The 16,026-nt window shown below is 42.1% G+C and overlaps 1 long non-coding RNA gene across 1 annotated transcript in view; it reads right to left on the bottom strand.

The window, feature by feature from the left end:
• LOC113604957 (uncharacterized) overlaps positions 1-14,965 on the bottom strand; it is a 60,420-nt gene extending 45,455 nt beyond the window's left edge. Inside the window, exon 1 of the long non-coding RNA XR_003427010.2 lies at positions 14,734-14,965. This is a non-coding gene — a long non-coding RNA (uncharacterized LOC113604957). The remainder of the gene's footprint in view (positions 1-14,733) is intronic.
• Between the last annotated feature and the right edge of the window lie 1,061 nt (positions 14,966-16,026).

The following is a 16,026-nucleotide window of genomic DNA, read 5'->3' as shown; positions in this document are numbered from 1 at the left end:
GACACATTGGACTAGCACAGCATATGCAAAATGACCAGCTGATGACATCCTGAAGATTATTAATTGTATGACTACTATCTATGATCGCCTGGAGCAAGCAGAGAGCAATATCATCAGTGTCCCTATCTGCATGGATACGTGTCTCAATTAGCTGCTGAACATTTATGATATACACATATGGAAAAGTTTTGTGGAACTCTGTCACCCCAGGCTTCACCTACAGAATGATGACGGTGTAATTAACATTGAAAAACGACCTCTGTTTAGAAATACAAACAAGGATGCAAGTTTCATGAAGCTGCATGGCCCAATGCTTTCACTGTGATGATTCAGACCTGAGCTTATTGAAATCGAATTTACAAAGTTACCTCTTACTTAGAAGTCAGAGCTAGAAAGCAGATTTCTCTCAGATTAGAAAACGAACAAACCAAACCCCGAGATACTAATTTTTCAAATAGTAGAACTAATCAGTGCTTAGTCATAGGTTATTGTCCTTTCTCACCTGAGCCCCCTCAGGCGTCTCTATCTCTCACCTGGCAGGAATAGATGTGCTCCTGAGAGTTCACTGTCACACCCATCACCAAATCTGAACAGTGGTCGTTGATACTCAAGAGAATCTTTTTTTTTATGTTTATTTTATTTTAGAGAGAGACAGTCACAGATCACGAGTGGGGAAGGGGCAGAAAGAGAGGGAGACACAGAGTCCAAAGCAGCCTCTCCAGGATCTGAGCACAGAGCCCGATAAGGGGCTTGAACTCATGAACCATGAGATCTTGACCTGAGCCGAAGTCGAACGCTTAACTGACTAAGCCACCCAGGCACCCTTGAAGAAACTGCTCTTTGATCATACAAAAACAGCTGTGAAAAACATATTTTATAATTTTCTTTTTTTTTTTAATTTTTTTAAACGTTTTTTTTTTATTTATTTTTGAGATAGGGAGAGACAGAGCATGAACAGGGGAGGGTCAGAGAGAGGAAGACACAGAATCTGAAACAGGCTCCAGGCTCCGAGCTGTCAGCACAGAGCCGGATGCGGGGCCTGAATTCACGGACCGCGAGATCATGACCTGAGCCGAAGTCGGCCGCTTACCCGACTGAGCCACCCAGGAGCCCCTATTTTATAATTTTCTAATATCACTCATCTTTTCAAAGAGCAGAGTAGAACTACCCAAGGAGAAAAAAATAAGTGTCCATTATAAAGCAGTGAATAAAGAAAAAAAATTAACAATCTGACAAGTAGTTCCTTGAGAAAAAATCAGGGGTTTGAATAATGTTTCCATTTTATCATTGTAGAGTAAGGTAAGTAGAGATTATCACCAGTTTAGAAATATATATTTTTCAATTGTGAGCCTCATTTTTAGTGCCACTTGTAAGAACTAGGTCAAGGATTTTTAGTGTGTCTCTCCTTCGTGCTCAAAGCCCACTTACATTCAACCGTGAAGGTTACCTTCACAGACTGCCTTTACCAGGCACCTGGGTGACAGTCTATTAAGCATCACTCGTGACTTCAGGCTCAGGTCATGATCTCGTGGTTTGTGGGTTCAAGCCTCACATGGGGCTTGCACTCTCAGTGCAGATCCCACTTGGTATTCTCTCTCTCTCTTTCTCCTCTCTCTGCCCCTTTCCTACTCATGCATGTTCTCTCTCTCTCTCCCTCCCTCCCTCTCAAAATAAATGAATAAAGTTTTTAAAAAATGTCTTTACCACAGAGGGAACCTAAAATACATCAGTGTCCTAAACCTTAACGGTGAGGACTATTTGAATGAGGTTATAGAATACTTCATTAACAGAATATGTGAGCATATAAAATAAATATTAAGTGTGTACTCAAAGTCATCACTCATGATCAAGGGTAGGTAGGCTATATTGCTTTTCTGGTCCTTTTGTTACCACGTAAGTTCCGAGGAGGTCTCCGGACAGACAAGAATGAGACCTTGACTAAGGACCAGCGACCCAGGTTCTTGGCTTTGCCTGAGAAAGAATTCACAGACAAACCAGGCCGGTGAAAGCAACAATAAGTTTACTGAAAGCAAAAGTTTATACTCAAGACCGGAGTGCAGGCAGACTCTAAGAGAGAGCCCCCCAAGAGGTTTGGGTCTTGTCTGCTTACAGGAAGGTTATGGGAAAGGGTGGAAGATTCATGGAAGGGGTAGGGATTTTCTTCTTTAATAAGAAGGGGCTCTGGGGACCTCATGCATGTTTCCTTCTAGTTGCCTGGAGTATGCATCCTAGCATTTTCCATGAGTATACCCTGAATATACACAGAATATACTAAGCTCTTCCTAGCACTCCAGGTGGAGGGGTAATTCTAGATCATTCAAGGCCATAAGCGCATGCATGCTTGGATCTCAAAAAAGGAGCCTGGCTTACTACGTCTTTAGTTAGGTCCCTGACATGTTATAGGCTGACCACAGCCTTCCTGTTGGTTAAGGTATGACATCCTGTTTTGAGCTCTGTCCCCTCATCCCTATGCTAACCTGCCTATAACTCTTTATCCGAAACCCTCTCACGTACGCTATATCCACCTTCTAAGTGCCACAGCACACTAGCTCTTCGGTCATGCGACAACTCAGCTGGAATACGAGCACCTAACGTGCAAATGTCCCGTGCAGATAAATGTCTGACTCGCCCCAGGCCGAGGTCAGAGACCCTTTCCCCCAAACCCTGATAAAGTAAAAATATGTGACCTGGGCTAACAGCTACTGCCTCCATGGGAAGGAAACAAATATGCTTCTCTTCTGGCGTTTTAGGCTGGAACCAGAAATCATCTCAGAGAAACATTGTGGCTGTTTCAAGAATGTACATGGATGCCTATTTGACTCATTGTATTCCTGAAATTTTAACCTGGGGACTGCTTATTATATAAATTAACTCCTAAATCAAGTTATCAAGAGAAGACCTTTACCCCAGATTATTGCTGTATCTGTCCCTCAGCATATGAAGATGAGTTCAGGGAGAGAGTGAATTCAACAAATACTCTTTGCATGTTTACTCTGCTAAGCCTTCTCCTGGAAGCTAGGTAAGAAAAACCACCAGTTACTGATTCCCGACTGTGTGCTGGACAGTTTGCATTCATGTTCTCCAAACAGACTATTCTACATATTAGTTATGAAGTCCCACATTTTACATATGAGGAAACTGAGTTATCCAAATTCACAGGACTAGTACACGCTGAAGCCAGCATTTGAATCTCTTAGTCTGAAACCCGAATTATCTACCAGAAGGTAGATAGTTTTAAAGAAACTTTAAACTTCAAACTGGATAGTTTGAAAAGGCACAAGTTCTTTACAACTAGAGAACGGGTTCATGAACATTTGGAAACTATAAAAGGTCAATCAAGCCCCTCTTCATCCCCATCTGTTTATTGTAACAATGTCACATTACAAGCTGAAATCCCCAGCCAAGACCACCTTAATTATCTGCTAGGTTTGTTTGTTTTTACCACTTTCCCATTTTTCCCAGTGTGTAGATCAGGGCACCTCACCCTGTAGTAGGTTACACTTGGCTGTGCAGGGGTCTGGGGGTGGCAGTGGACAGAGATTTCCTATCCTGTCTTCTGGGCTACAAGAGGTTGCTGAGTAAATAGCTCATCCAAGGGACCCATAAAGGTATTTTGTAAATGGCCTACTGTCATAAATATTAGCATTTATAGCATTTGGGAAGGTACTTTCTTAACATCAAAAATCAAAACTATCGGGGCACCTGGATGGCGCAGTCGGTTAAGCATCCGACTTCAGCCAGGTAACGATCTCGCGGTCCGTGAGTTCGAGCCCCGAGTCAGGCTCTGGGCTGATGGGTCGGAGCCTGGAGCCTGTTTCCGATTCTGTGTCTCCCTCTCTCTCTGCCCCTCCCCCATTCATGCTCTGTCTCTCTTTGTCCCAAAAATAAATAAACGTTGAAAAAAAAAATTAAAAAAAAAATCAAAACTATCATGTTGATCTATCATGTCCAACTTTAAGAAGATTGGCAACTACTGTTCAGCAACTTACAACTTTAGGAAATTAGGAACTGGTATCTCTAGGAAAATAAAAATAAGCCACAGGTGTCCTGTGGGAAATTAAGTGGACAAAGAACTTTAAACTATTTCCTGTTCTTCTCCCTGTGAATGCACATGGGCTTGCAAGGCTCATCTCCAGGTAGTAAAGCAGCATTTGTTAGCAGTGGGCCAGGAAAAGCCATCTCTCAGATGGGGGAAAAAAAAAAAAAGCAAAAAAGCAGTTTGAAGACCAGATGTAGGAATGTAATTTGAGACAGAAGAAGCTGAATTTCGGAGACCAGAAAGGCCGTGACGAAGAAGCAGCCCAGTGAAGGGTGTTAGAGGGCAGTGCTTCCAAGTTGTATATAAATTACCGGGGAATCTTGTAAAATTCAAATCCTGATTTGTGAATTCGGGGTGAAGCTTGAGCTTCTCAGGTGACACGAGGCCACCGGTCCTCACACACACACTTTGAATACCAAGTTTATAGGGTATTTGGTTGGTTTAATGGCGTCAACTGATATGTTATGGTAGTAAATGACAGTGACCAGGGGGGAGCAGTCATGCCAGATGAAACTAGTGCAGGACAGGCAAGCTGATGGAGCTAAGCATGCACAGTCCCACCTGCAGGGAGGCCATGGGAGGAACCCAGAGGCCTGGGTCTGGCCCTAGGCCACTGCTTACTTGCTGTAGACAGTAGACAGGTGTCCTCTGGGACTGGCTTTACAAATTCACTCATCCGCTCTATCCTCATATAGTCAAAGGGACAAATACATTTTAGAGTATGGTCATTTCTACAGTCATTTAGTAATTCATTCAGACATAGTGTCACGTTGCCATACATCCTATCTGCTGTGGTGTGAGTGTGCCCTCCTCCCCCAAATTCATATGTTGAATTCCTAATTCCCAAGGAGATGATATAAGGAGGTGAACTCTAGGTTGGATATTGTTTTGATGGATCCTCCCACGTTACCCTCTCAAGTAGGAGGTAAAGTGACTCCTAGAGAAACCCGGGTTGTGTCAAGGTCACCCCAGGAATCTTGCCTGACTCCTCTGCCTCGCTCCGCTACTCACATCCTAGAGTGGGGCACGGCTTTGAGAACCAGGACATCCTCCAGGCCAAGTTTAGATGGCTCTGGACAGAAAGCATCTGGTGAAGCTCAAGACCAGTGCCACCCAACAGATAAATCAGGTGATCCAAACATGTTGTTCTAAATTTTATGGGGCACCTGGGTGGCTCAGTCAGTTGAGCATCCAACTCTTGATTTCGGCTCAAGTCTTGATCCCAGGTTCCTGGGACTGAGCCTCATATCAGGCTCTGGGCTGATCGTAGAGCCTGCTTAAGATTATCTCTTTCTCTCCCTCTGCTTCTCTCTCCTGCTCACACTCTCCCTATATAAAATAAGAAAATAAATAAAATAAAATAAAATAAAATAAAATAAAATAAAATTGATTTAAATTTTCTAGTAGCCACAGGAAAAATCTAAAATGAAAACAGGTGAAATTCAAATAATGTAATCAGTGTAAAAATTATTAATGAGGTATTTTGCTTTCTCTGAGTCTTTTTTGCACTTAGTTTCACACACGCAGCACATCTCAATTCCAACCAGCCACACTTCTAGTGTATAATAGCCACATGAGTTTAATGGCTAATGTTTTGGACAGCACGCTTCTAGGCAGTTTCATCGTGAGTCTCGACATCACAGTAATGCCTCCTGGGCATTCCTGCAGTTATCAGGATCCAGAAACACCAAGTCACTTGCCAGGGCTCATACTACATGTCAGAGTCAGAGCCAAGACTGGATCAGAAGTCTCTCAAACCTAATCCACTGTTCTTTCCCACACAGCGTGCGCTGACTTCTCTCTTCAGTGCCACAGCTAAGCCGTCAGCAGGCTCCCGGGAGTCTTTCTCCAGAGCCTTTTCACGTTATTCGGCTTCCCACTCCGGCTGCCACCACCTGACCCAGGCCCTGACTGCCTCCCCCCCCCCCCGCCCCGCTGCCCCCAGGACTCCTGCAGTAACCCCCTAACTCATGTGCCTGTTTTTGGTTTTCTCTTCCAGCCCTTCCCACAAAACCTGAATTTCCTACAGCTCTGAGTAGAATAACTACGGTGCTGAAGATTCCTTAAATTAAAAAAATATATATATTTTTTAATTTTAAAATAAAACTTTAAAATATATGTATATATTTTAAAGAAGTTCCAGGTTGAGAGAAAAATTGAGAAGAAAGTACAAAATTAGGTGGCTCAGTCAGTTAAGTGTCTGATTCTTGGTTTTGGCTCAGATCTCACGGTTTCTTGGGTTCGAGCCCACAAGGCTCTGGCTGGCAGCACGGAGCCTGGTTGGGATTCTCTGTCCCCCTCTCTCTCCGCCCCTCCCCTGCTTGCACTTTCTCTGCCTCTTTCAAAATAAATAAACTTAAAAATTAAAATTAAATTAAAAAAAAAAAGAAAGTACAAAGAGCTCCCATATACCCATATACCCTCTCTTTGGGGACCCTGTTTCCTCCATTAACATCTTACATTGGTGTGGTACCTTTGTTACAATTATGAGCCAATATTGATACATTGTTATTAACTAAAGCTTACATTTGGCTCACTCCTTGTGTTGCACATTTCCACTGGTTTTGATAAACACATAATGTCAGTGTCCACCTTGAAGTATCCCAGAGTAGTTGCACTGCCCTAAAAATAGCCTGTGCTCCACCGATTAAATTCATTCCTGTCTGCCCCACCCAAAACCCTTGGCAAACACTGATCTTTTCACTACCTGTAGAGTTTCTTTTCCAGAACGTCACAGAGTTAGGATCATACAGCGTATAGTCTTTTCAGAGTGGCTTCTTCCGCTTAATAATAAACATTTAACCTTCTTCCCTGTGTTTTAAAGACTTGATAGCTAATTTGTTTTTATCATTAAACAGTATTTAGTTGCCTGAATATACTTTGGATTATTTATCCTCTCATGAACTGAAGGACATTGATTGTTTCCAAGTTTTAGTCATTATGAACAAAGTTGCTATAAACATTTGTGCACAAGTTTTTGTGTGGATTCCTTATTGTTAAATGATTAAAATATAATTCAAGACTCTCCATGGTCTGGTATTAACAAATACCATCATAATTTTTCTACACAAATTCTCTCTCTGTCAAACTTATTCTTCTTTTTTAAAAACTTATTTTGGCTACTTGAAGTCCTTTGCATTACCACAAAAGTTTCAGGATCAGCTTGTGAGTTTCTACAAAAACAGCTTCTGATGTTTCTTTCTATTGTTTTTTGTTTGTTTTTTATTTAGAGGGAGAGAGAGCACAAGCAGGTGGTGGGGAGAGGGGCAGAGGCAGAGAGAAAGAATTTTAAGCAGTCTCCATGCTCAGCACAGAGCCAGACACTGGGCTCGATCCCACAACCCTGGGGTCATGACCTGACACGAAATCAAGAGTTGGACGGTCAACAGACTGGGCCCCTTCTGATGTTTCTACTGAGATTGCATTAAATCAGTAGATGAATTTACAGATAGTTGACATCTTAACAATACTGAATCTCCTGACACATCAACAGACATTCCTCATCATCCATTCAGATCTTCAGTTTCAGCAACGTTTTGTAGTTTTCAGGGTGTAGGTCCTGCACATCTTTTGTCAGATGTATCTCCGTGCATTTCGTATCTACATGCTCTCATGAATGGCATTGTTTTTTTCTTTAAATTTTGGGTTGTTTGCTGCTTATATATAGAAATACAATTGGTCTTTGGATGCCAATGTTTTCTCCTGCAACCTTAGTAAGTTCAGTTAGTTCCACTAGCTTTTTTTGTAGAGGATAGCGAATATTCTACATTTAATGCCTCACACTGGCTAGAATCTCCAGTACAGAGTTTAACTGAACTGGTTAGAGTGGTCATCTTTGTCTTGTTCCTGATTTTAAAGAGAAAGCATTCAGGCTTTCACCAGTAAGTATGATGGTAGCTGTGGATTATTAATGACCTTTATCAAACTGAAGAAGGTCCCTGCTGTTTTTAGTCTACTGAGGTAGTTTTTATCAGGAATAAGTGTTGGTTTTTTGTTTAATGCTTTAATGTTTTTATTGAGATCATCATTTCTTTCTTTTTTACTTTGCTAATATACTGGATTACATTGATTGATTTTCTTTTTTTTTTAATTTTTTTTTTTTAATGTTTATTTATTTTTGAGACAGAGAGAGACAGAGCATGAACGGGGGAAGGTCAGAGAGAGAGAGGGAGACACAGAATCCGAAACAGGCTCCAGGCTCTGAGCTGTCAGCACAGAGCCCGACGCGGGGCTCAAACTCACGAACTGCGAGATCATGACCTGAGCCGAAGTCGGACGCTTAACCGACTGTGCCACCCAGGTGCCCCTTTTGATTGATTTTCTAATGTTAAGCCAACCCTACATTTCTCAGATAAATTAATTTAGTCATGATGTATTCAATCCACTAAATTTTTGTGTAGAATTTTTACAATATGTCCACGAAAGTGACTGTTGGTGATTTTCTTGACATATCTCTGTCTAGCTGTGATAGTAAGGTAATGCTGGCCTCTGAGAATGAGCTTGGTAGTATTCTCCCTTTTCAATTTTCTGGAACAGTATGTTCAGAATTTGTAATATTCTTTAAGTGTTTGGTGGAATTCACTAGTGAAACAAACTTGTCCTGGAGATTTCTTTGAGGGAGGGTTTCTAAGTATAAATTCAATTTTTAAAATAGACACACGGCCATTTAGCTAATCTTTCTTGAGTGAGGTTTGGTGGTTTGTGTCCTTATCGTCATAAACCTGTTTGTTTTCTTCCCTAGTTATCTTTTAATATCTGCAGAATCTGTAGTGAATGCCACCTTTCTCGTTCCTTATATTTATAATTTGCGTCTTCTCCTTTTTTCTCCCTCACCAGTCAGACTGGAGGTTATTGCTTTTCTCATTCCTCTTAAGGAGGCAGGTATTGGTCTCACTGATTTTCCCCATTGCTTTTCTGATATTAATGAGGCTTCTGTTCTGATCTTTACTATTTCCTTTGTTTTACTCACTTGTGTTCAATTTCTTCTCTTGTTTTAGTTTTTTAGGGTAGAAACTAAGCTTATTCACTGAAGACCACTCTTCTCTTTGATATAGACACTTAACATTCTAAGTTCTCCCCCAATACCACTCACAGAGCCCCCTGCAAATTTTAATGTGTTGTATATATGTTTTTTTATTCTGCTCAAAATTCTTCCTTTCCTGCTTTTACTTGCTTTTTTGATTTACAAGTTTTTTATACATTTGTTATTTAATTTCCAAACATTTGTGGATCTTCTCCTGATATCTTTCCATTATTGGTTTTTAGTTCTACTGTGGAATCATTTACTCTTGCTTTTTATTCCCATTTCTAAGAACATTGGGATTTCTCACTTGTGACTTTATGCCTTTTTCCACCTGTCCAGTCAGCACACTCCTAAGCATTCTTCAATGCCCAACTCAGAAACGATATCCTCTGTAAAATATTCCCAAACTCTGACAGAGGAAGTTTGTAGCTTTCTCTTTTGTGCCTGAAAAGCCCTTCCCATGCATTCATCTAAGAGTTCTTGCCACACCGGACTGCAATTATGAGGCAACGTTTGTCTCTCCCACTGGACTCTGAGGTCCTCAAGTTCAGCTCTGGAGTTCTGTGCGGGTTTGTCTCAAAACAGACTGGCACACCGCAATTTCTGAAAGAGGAAGGAAGGAAGGAAGGAAGGAAGGAAGGAAGGAAGGAAGGAGAAAAGAAAAGAAAAGAAAAAGAGGAAGGAAGGAAGGAAAGAAAAGAAAGAGGAAGGAAGGAAGAAAGAAAAGAAAAGAAAAGAGGAAGAAGGAAGGAAGAAAGAAAAAGAAAAGAAAGAGGAAGGAAGAAAGAAACAAAAAAGAAAGAAAGAAGAGAAGAGAAAGAAAGAAAGAAAGAAAGAAAGAAAGAAAGAAAGAAAGAAGAGGGGGAGGGAGGGAGGGAGGGAGGGAGGGGGGGAGGGAATCAATGACAGAGCCATTGAATTTTGAGTCATTCTCAGCTCATCCCTCCAGCTTCCAGAACGACTCAGCTATGAAAACAGAGACGGGAATATTAAGAAAGAGAGGGAATGTGTAAATAAGTTTCTTTGTGTGAAAGAACCAGAGACATGAAGCAGGCCCTCTCAGGTACGGCAGGATGCCTGCTTTGTGTCCAGGTTTACTCTGTGCCTGTAGGAGCTGGGCTGCTGGTTACCTATGCAGATGGTTCCCAGGCCTGCCTGCATGTGAGTGTGGCCAACACAAAGCAGAGCCACGCAGGTGTCCCCACTCCAGCTGTCGGAAACCTCTGGGCTGGACATGGGAAATGATGTCTGCACCAGGCTTGGGCACGGGTGTGCACAGCAGTGTGTGCAGGCACATGTGTGTGTGTGTGTGTGTGTGTGTGTGTGTGTGTGTGTGTGTGCAGAGGGGCGGGAGGAGGAGGAAGGCGGAGACGAATGACTACCAAATCTGTACTCTGCAGGAAGGAAGACGGCAGCTTCCTTATTTCCATCCCTGCTGCATTAACATCCTACACTTTCTTAGTGATTTGATCTAAAAACATTTCACCTACCCCACACTCAAGCTGTGCCATCCGTCACTGATACTGTCATAGAAATTGGCACTTCTATAGCATTCCACAGCAGAAAAGGAGGCTCCCCCTGCAAAATTACACACCTTTTAGGAAAGTAACTTTATAGAAAGAGATCAAATTACCTGGCTTCACTGGGAAATTTTAGACACCAGCCAGCACACAGGGCAGGTGTAGAACTGACTTCCCAGATCACCTAGTCGACCCCCATATGTGTGTGTGTGTGTCCGTACCCTTAAAAACTACTGAAATAAATACTTTCTATGATTTGGTATTGTGTGCACCTAGTCTAAGTGCAGAAGCTGAGGAAAACTCTTCCTAGCAATCTGCGATCCATCACTAAAATGCACACCCAGGACAGCGCCCACAGAAATGAATGGCTTGACTGGGGAGGGTTAGACCTTTGCATGCCTCTCTCTGCAGCCCTGTTCATCGTTTCTGTACAAGCTCCCTACCCTCCTAAAACACCTGACCTCTTAGCAATCTGAAGAGAAACAAAAAACAGGCTCTGTTTATTCCCACGTCTTTGACAACACGTAAGGCATTCAGGCAGCATCCTGCAGAAAGGTCTGCCTACTTGGTTTGGCTCCTCCAGTGAAGTGATGGATTCCATCCAGGGCATATCTGGAAAAAGCTTTCAACCTTTTAATTCAAGGCTGCGTGGAGAACACAGGTATCCTCTGCGTTTCAAAAGGTTGTGATGCGCCACTCCGCTTTTACAAAAAGACCTACATTAGTGCCTGTTTTTGCACTGATTTGAACGAAATCTGAGGCGGGTTTTGCTTTTATGAAAAAAAGGTGAAAAGTGAACATCACATTCGGCTTTTATTCTGCAGCGAGGCGTTATAGACGCACCCGGAGCAGAGCAGCGGGAGCAGAGCAGCGCCAAGCTGCTGCCCCAGGAAGCACACGCAGCATCCCAGCGTCCAGCTGCCCTCACTTCAAAGTTCATCTGTGAGCATCTGTGCTTTATCTGGATTTATTTTGTGCATTTTGTGGCAATACGTATCCTAAGGTATCAGAAAAACCTAAGAGTGGTTATTTTGGGGGTCTGGAAACTCTCAAAAAATTTTTTTTTCATGTAAATGAATAAGAATTGCTTCTTTGCCTCACACCATTTCAGCCTAAGCAAGTTTTCCTGTGAAAATGTGCTACTTTCAGATAGCGGGGGAAAGCTGTCACTGGATCCACTCTCTCGTGAGGACCTGGTAGTTTACCCTGGGTCCTTATGGATGACAGCAGGTGAAGCACACACCGCAGACTGACCTCGGTCCCTTGTGGCCCTCTCTAAGGAGCTGGTGAGAACCCGTAACTAATGTGGCTGGGGTTTCAGGCGTGTGCAAATCCTCTTGTGTGCAGTCCACTCTGGAGCTCCACAGAGCCAGCCTGGGGCTGTCTGCTCCTTGCTCTGAGCTCAGCATTTACAAACTCGGAACACCTCTTGTTGATTCCACAGGGTGCAGCTTTCCCGCAAAGTGCTCTGAAAAGCAACAGCTGTATTTCTGAGGGAGTGCCCAGAGACTGTATCTGTTGTCTGATACTGTCTCGTTTGGAGGCAGCCCTAACCCAGCCGGCGGGCAGCTGGCTTATACCCTGAGAGGTGGTTGCCACTTTGCATTGAATCAGCTCACTTCAGGCTCTGAGACACGAAAGAGGTGAGCCTTTCTGAGCTCGACCGTAACAGATTGACTACCTGTTCTTCAAGATCCTAACCATGAACTTGCAGCCTTCTGTTGAATCACCTATTCCCAAAGAGAAACTTTTATTTCCTTCTGCCAATACTTTTATTTGTTGACTGCTTGACCAAGAAAACTGATCTGTCATCTACATCTAAAAATAAATTTAAATCCTATTATGTGACATGATTTTCCGTGCTGAGGCAGAGATTACCAGTAAAGATGGAATAAAGGGTCTTTGACAAAGCAGCTCCTTGCCAAATGTTTGTTTCATTTACTTATTGGTTTGTTCATCACACACCTCCTGTGTTCTGGCTTTGCACCAGACATCATGCCAGGCACTGGGGACACAGAGATGAACAGACTTCCGCCTCCAGGGAGTTCATAGCCCGGTGGGGTGACAGACAGCAAAGATAGGAAGCCATTACTTTGCTGTATTAGCTATGCTGACTATCCGTGGAGGGTGTCCTGGGGAGGAGTGGTCTGGGTTACAGTGGGAGTAGGGAAGCAGAAGAGCAGGCATTGTCATCAGATACAACTAAGCTTTCATCATAGGCCCAGCCCTGCCCCTTACTAGCTGTGACACATTAGGAAAATTACTTAACCTCTCTGAGTTTTAGCTTTATTATCTGTGAAATCAAAACAATTACAATGGGCTTTTTCAGAAGATGAAAGGAGCTCGTATTCATGAAGCACTTAGCACAGTGGCTGGAACCTGGCTAGCATTCAATAAATGTGACCGATGTATTAATTGTATCAGTATTATTTTCTGTGAGTCAGCTTCTGACACACTAGCAGAAGAGATGTGGGGCGGCAGACAGCAGCTTCCTATCCAGGTTACAGAGAAGACCTACGTTCTGTTTACTGGAAGCTGTCAGACTGCCTCAGTTTGCTGTAAAACCCACTTCTTTTCCAGTTGCTGGCTGGGAAATTCTACCCCGAGTTATCAGTTTATGAGGTGTATGGCAGAGGCAAGATTGAGAATGGTTCCGCCACCCTAGCTGGTTCTCTGCCTGGGCAATGCCCCGTTCCACAATCCTCTTTTCACTATGCACTCAGAGTTTAAAGCAGAGAAGACATGCCTCTTGTCACTGGCATGACTGTGTCTGTCTCCTGGACAAGTGCCAGTTGTAAATGGTTCCTACTTTTCTCCCATTAATACTGCGTCTGCATATGCCTAAGCCTTTGTTTAAATATTAAGAAGGAGTGTGTCCAGACAGTAAGTGCGCAGAAATGTAGACACGTGGCCAAGGAAAAGAGTGTGGCTGATATAAAATACAGTGTGAATAAATATTCAGAATCTAAAAAATTGTGAAGACTCATTCAAATTTTTTCACTCACAGATTCATGCAGTATAATCAGGCTGGGAGGGAGCCATGTGATGTTCAGACACAGAACTAGAATGAGTTTGTAATACGATGTGTCTATAAATTCACGCAACATGCAAATTTGCCATCAGCCCTTCTCTTCTTCCGCTAATCCTAGCAAGGCTGGAGAAAATGAGAAGGTAGGTTTCCTCAGGCATCTGCAGTGGGCCACGTGGGATGCTGGCTGTCACCTGGAGGAAGTCATCCCACAAACACATCCTCCATCACCCCTCCATTCTGAGCCAAAGTTCCAGGGCTGCAAGGACAAGAGTGTCTACTCATCCATTCGTTTAACCAGCATTAATGGCATTCCCTACTGCCTGCCATTTCAGGAGAAACAAAAAAATGAATAAAGCCAATCCTGGTTTCCAAGGAGTTCATGGTCTAAAGCAGGATGCATAGCACGCTACCACCAGATACAAAGAGAGGAAGAAGGCAGGAGCAAAGATGAGTCAGGGTTATTAAAAGAGACCAATGTTTGTCACATAATCTATAATAAATGCACTATCAATGGTTCCGTTTTTAAAGAGCAGAGTGTTTATTACGTAACTTTGCCAACTAGAAACAAATGGCGATTCGAACGAAAAGTTGAAAGTTTAAGCCAGATATTTTGCCTACAATAAGCAAAGTGTTTTTTTCCATGCTAGCTTCTGTGTATATAGCAAGCATTAAACACACAGTCCTATCCATCAACCTATGTATTTAGATTTGGAGATGCATTGAATTACAAGCCCAAAACAGGTTCCAAATTATTCAGATATCGGGGTGTCAGTAAAGCCCATTGTAAAAATCAAACCTCAGAATGTTTCTGCTTTCCTCAGATTAGAGGCACAACATATCTGAAGCAACGTATAGCTAAAGAATGGCCTAATGTGTGAGGGAAATACAGATATCTAAGACACACACACACACACACACACACACACACACGTGTACACACACAGGCTGATGTATTAGGTTTAAATGTAAAGAATACTGAAATCCTCAAGTATATCACCAGTTTATTCACACATCAGATCTGACTCTGAGAAGTGAAGGACCCTCCTGTCAGCAGCCAGAATCAACAGGGAAAAGTTTCAGACAGTTCAGAAGCACCACATTTACTCAAAGTGTATACTACCTGCACATCGTTCTTCTTCATTCTGTTAAATCCTGAGGCTTCTGCCAGCAGACGTTTGATGCCTCACCTTGAGAAAAAGAAGGGGGAATAGGGGCTTCACTGGTAACAAAATGATATTTCTTTCCTAAATGGAATATAATTCTGACAGACTTTCTCCTCGTTAGTTGGGATTTTTGATGTTTGACATTGATTGAGCAAATGAAAGACAGATATACCTTGTCTTCTAATCTAACTCGCCATGCTGCCTTCTGTGTAATAAAAGTGGTTTTTAAAGGAATATCAAGTAGAAGTATGAAGTGTGCACACTGTTCCAGAAAGCAACCTCGTAAACTTGACATGATATATTGATATATTGAAAAACGACATATTGAAAATAGCTGGTATTACATCAATGGAGGAGAAGGGACAAAACATTTTGATAAATTCTTATTTATTCTGATAAATTTAAATTGGCACTAACTTTAAAAAATACCAACAACAGGGCCACCTGTGTGGCTCAGTCGGTTAGGCGTCCGACTTCGGCTCAGGTCATGATCTCACAGTTCATGGGTTCGAGCCCCGTGTCGGGCTCTGTGCTGACAGCTCAGAGCCTGCAACCTGCTTTGGATTCTGTGTCTCCCTCTCTCTCTCTGTCCCTCCCCTGCTTGCGCTCTGTCTCTTTCTGTCTCTTAAAAATGAATAAAGGTTTTTAAAAAATTAACATTCAAAAAATACCAACAATAAAAATAATGTATTTAGAATTTAAATGCAAAGTAGATTAAATTAAGAAATACCAGCAACAAGAAAGATGTTCAGAAGAAAGATAAGGATATTGATTAACATTGGATTACATGTTAACTGAAGTGTGAATGGTAAAAAATTTTAGAGTGACCACCAAAAGAATAGCAGTAAAATGTACAATTTTTCAACCCTCTAGAGGAAGAAATAGAAAAAAAAGAAAATAATCTATCCAATAAAAGCAGGAAAGATGGAAAAAGAGATAAGAAAATGGCAAACTGAAAACACAATATTGCTGAAAAATATCACAACAGAAATTTAAACATTTAGAACTGAATTACAATAAAAGCAATATATATCTACAAATATCAGCCATTATAGCTGTTGCTGTAGTCATGGTTATATAATTATTTCTATTGAAAAAGTTCTCAGAGAAAACTCTGAAGTCTTATACATTCATATATTAGAAAAAATAACTATGGGAGGCACATAGGTTGGCTCAGTTAGTTAAGTCTCTGACTTCAGCTCAGATCATAATCTCATGGTTCATGAGTTTGAGCCCTGCATCAGGCTCTC

This window comes from Acinonyx jubatus, chromosome A3 (assembly GCF_027475565.1).
Source record: "Acinonyx jubatus isolate Ajub_Pintada_27869175 chromosome A3, VMU_Ajub_asm_v1.0, whole genome shotgun sequence".
In the NCBI taxonomy this organism is placed as follows: Eukaryota; Metazoa; Chordata; class Mammalia; order Carnivora; family Felidae; genus Acinonyx; species Acinonyx jubatus.
This window is presented reverse-complemented; position numbering and strand designations above follow the sequence as displayed.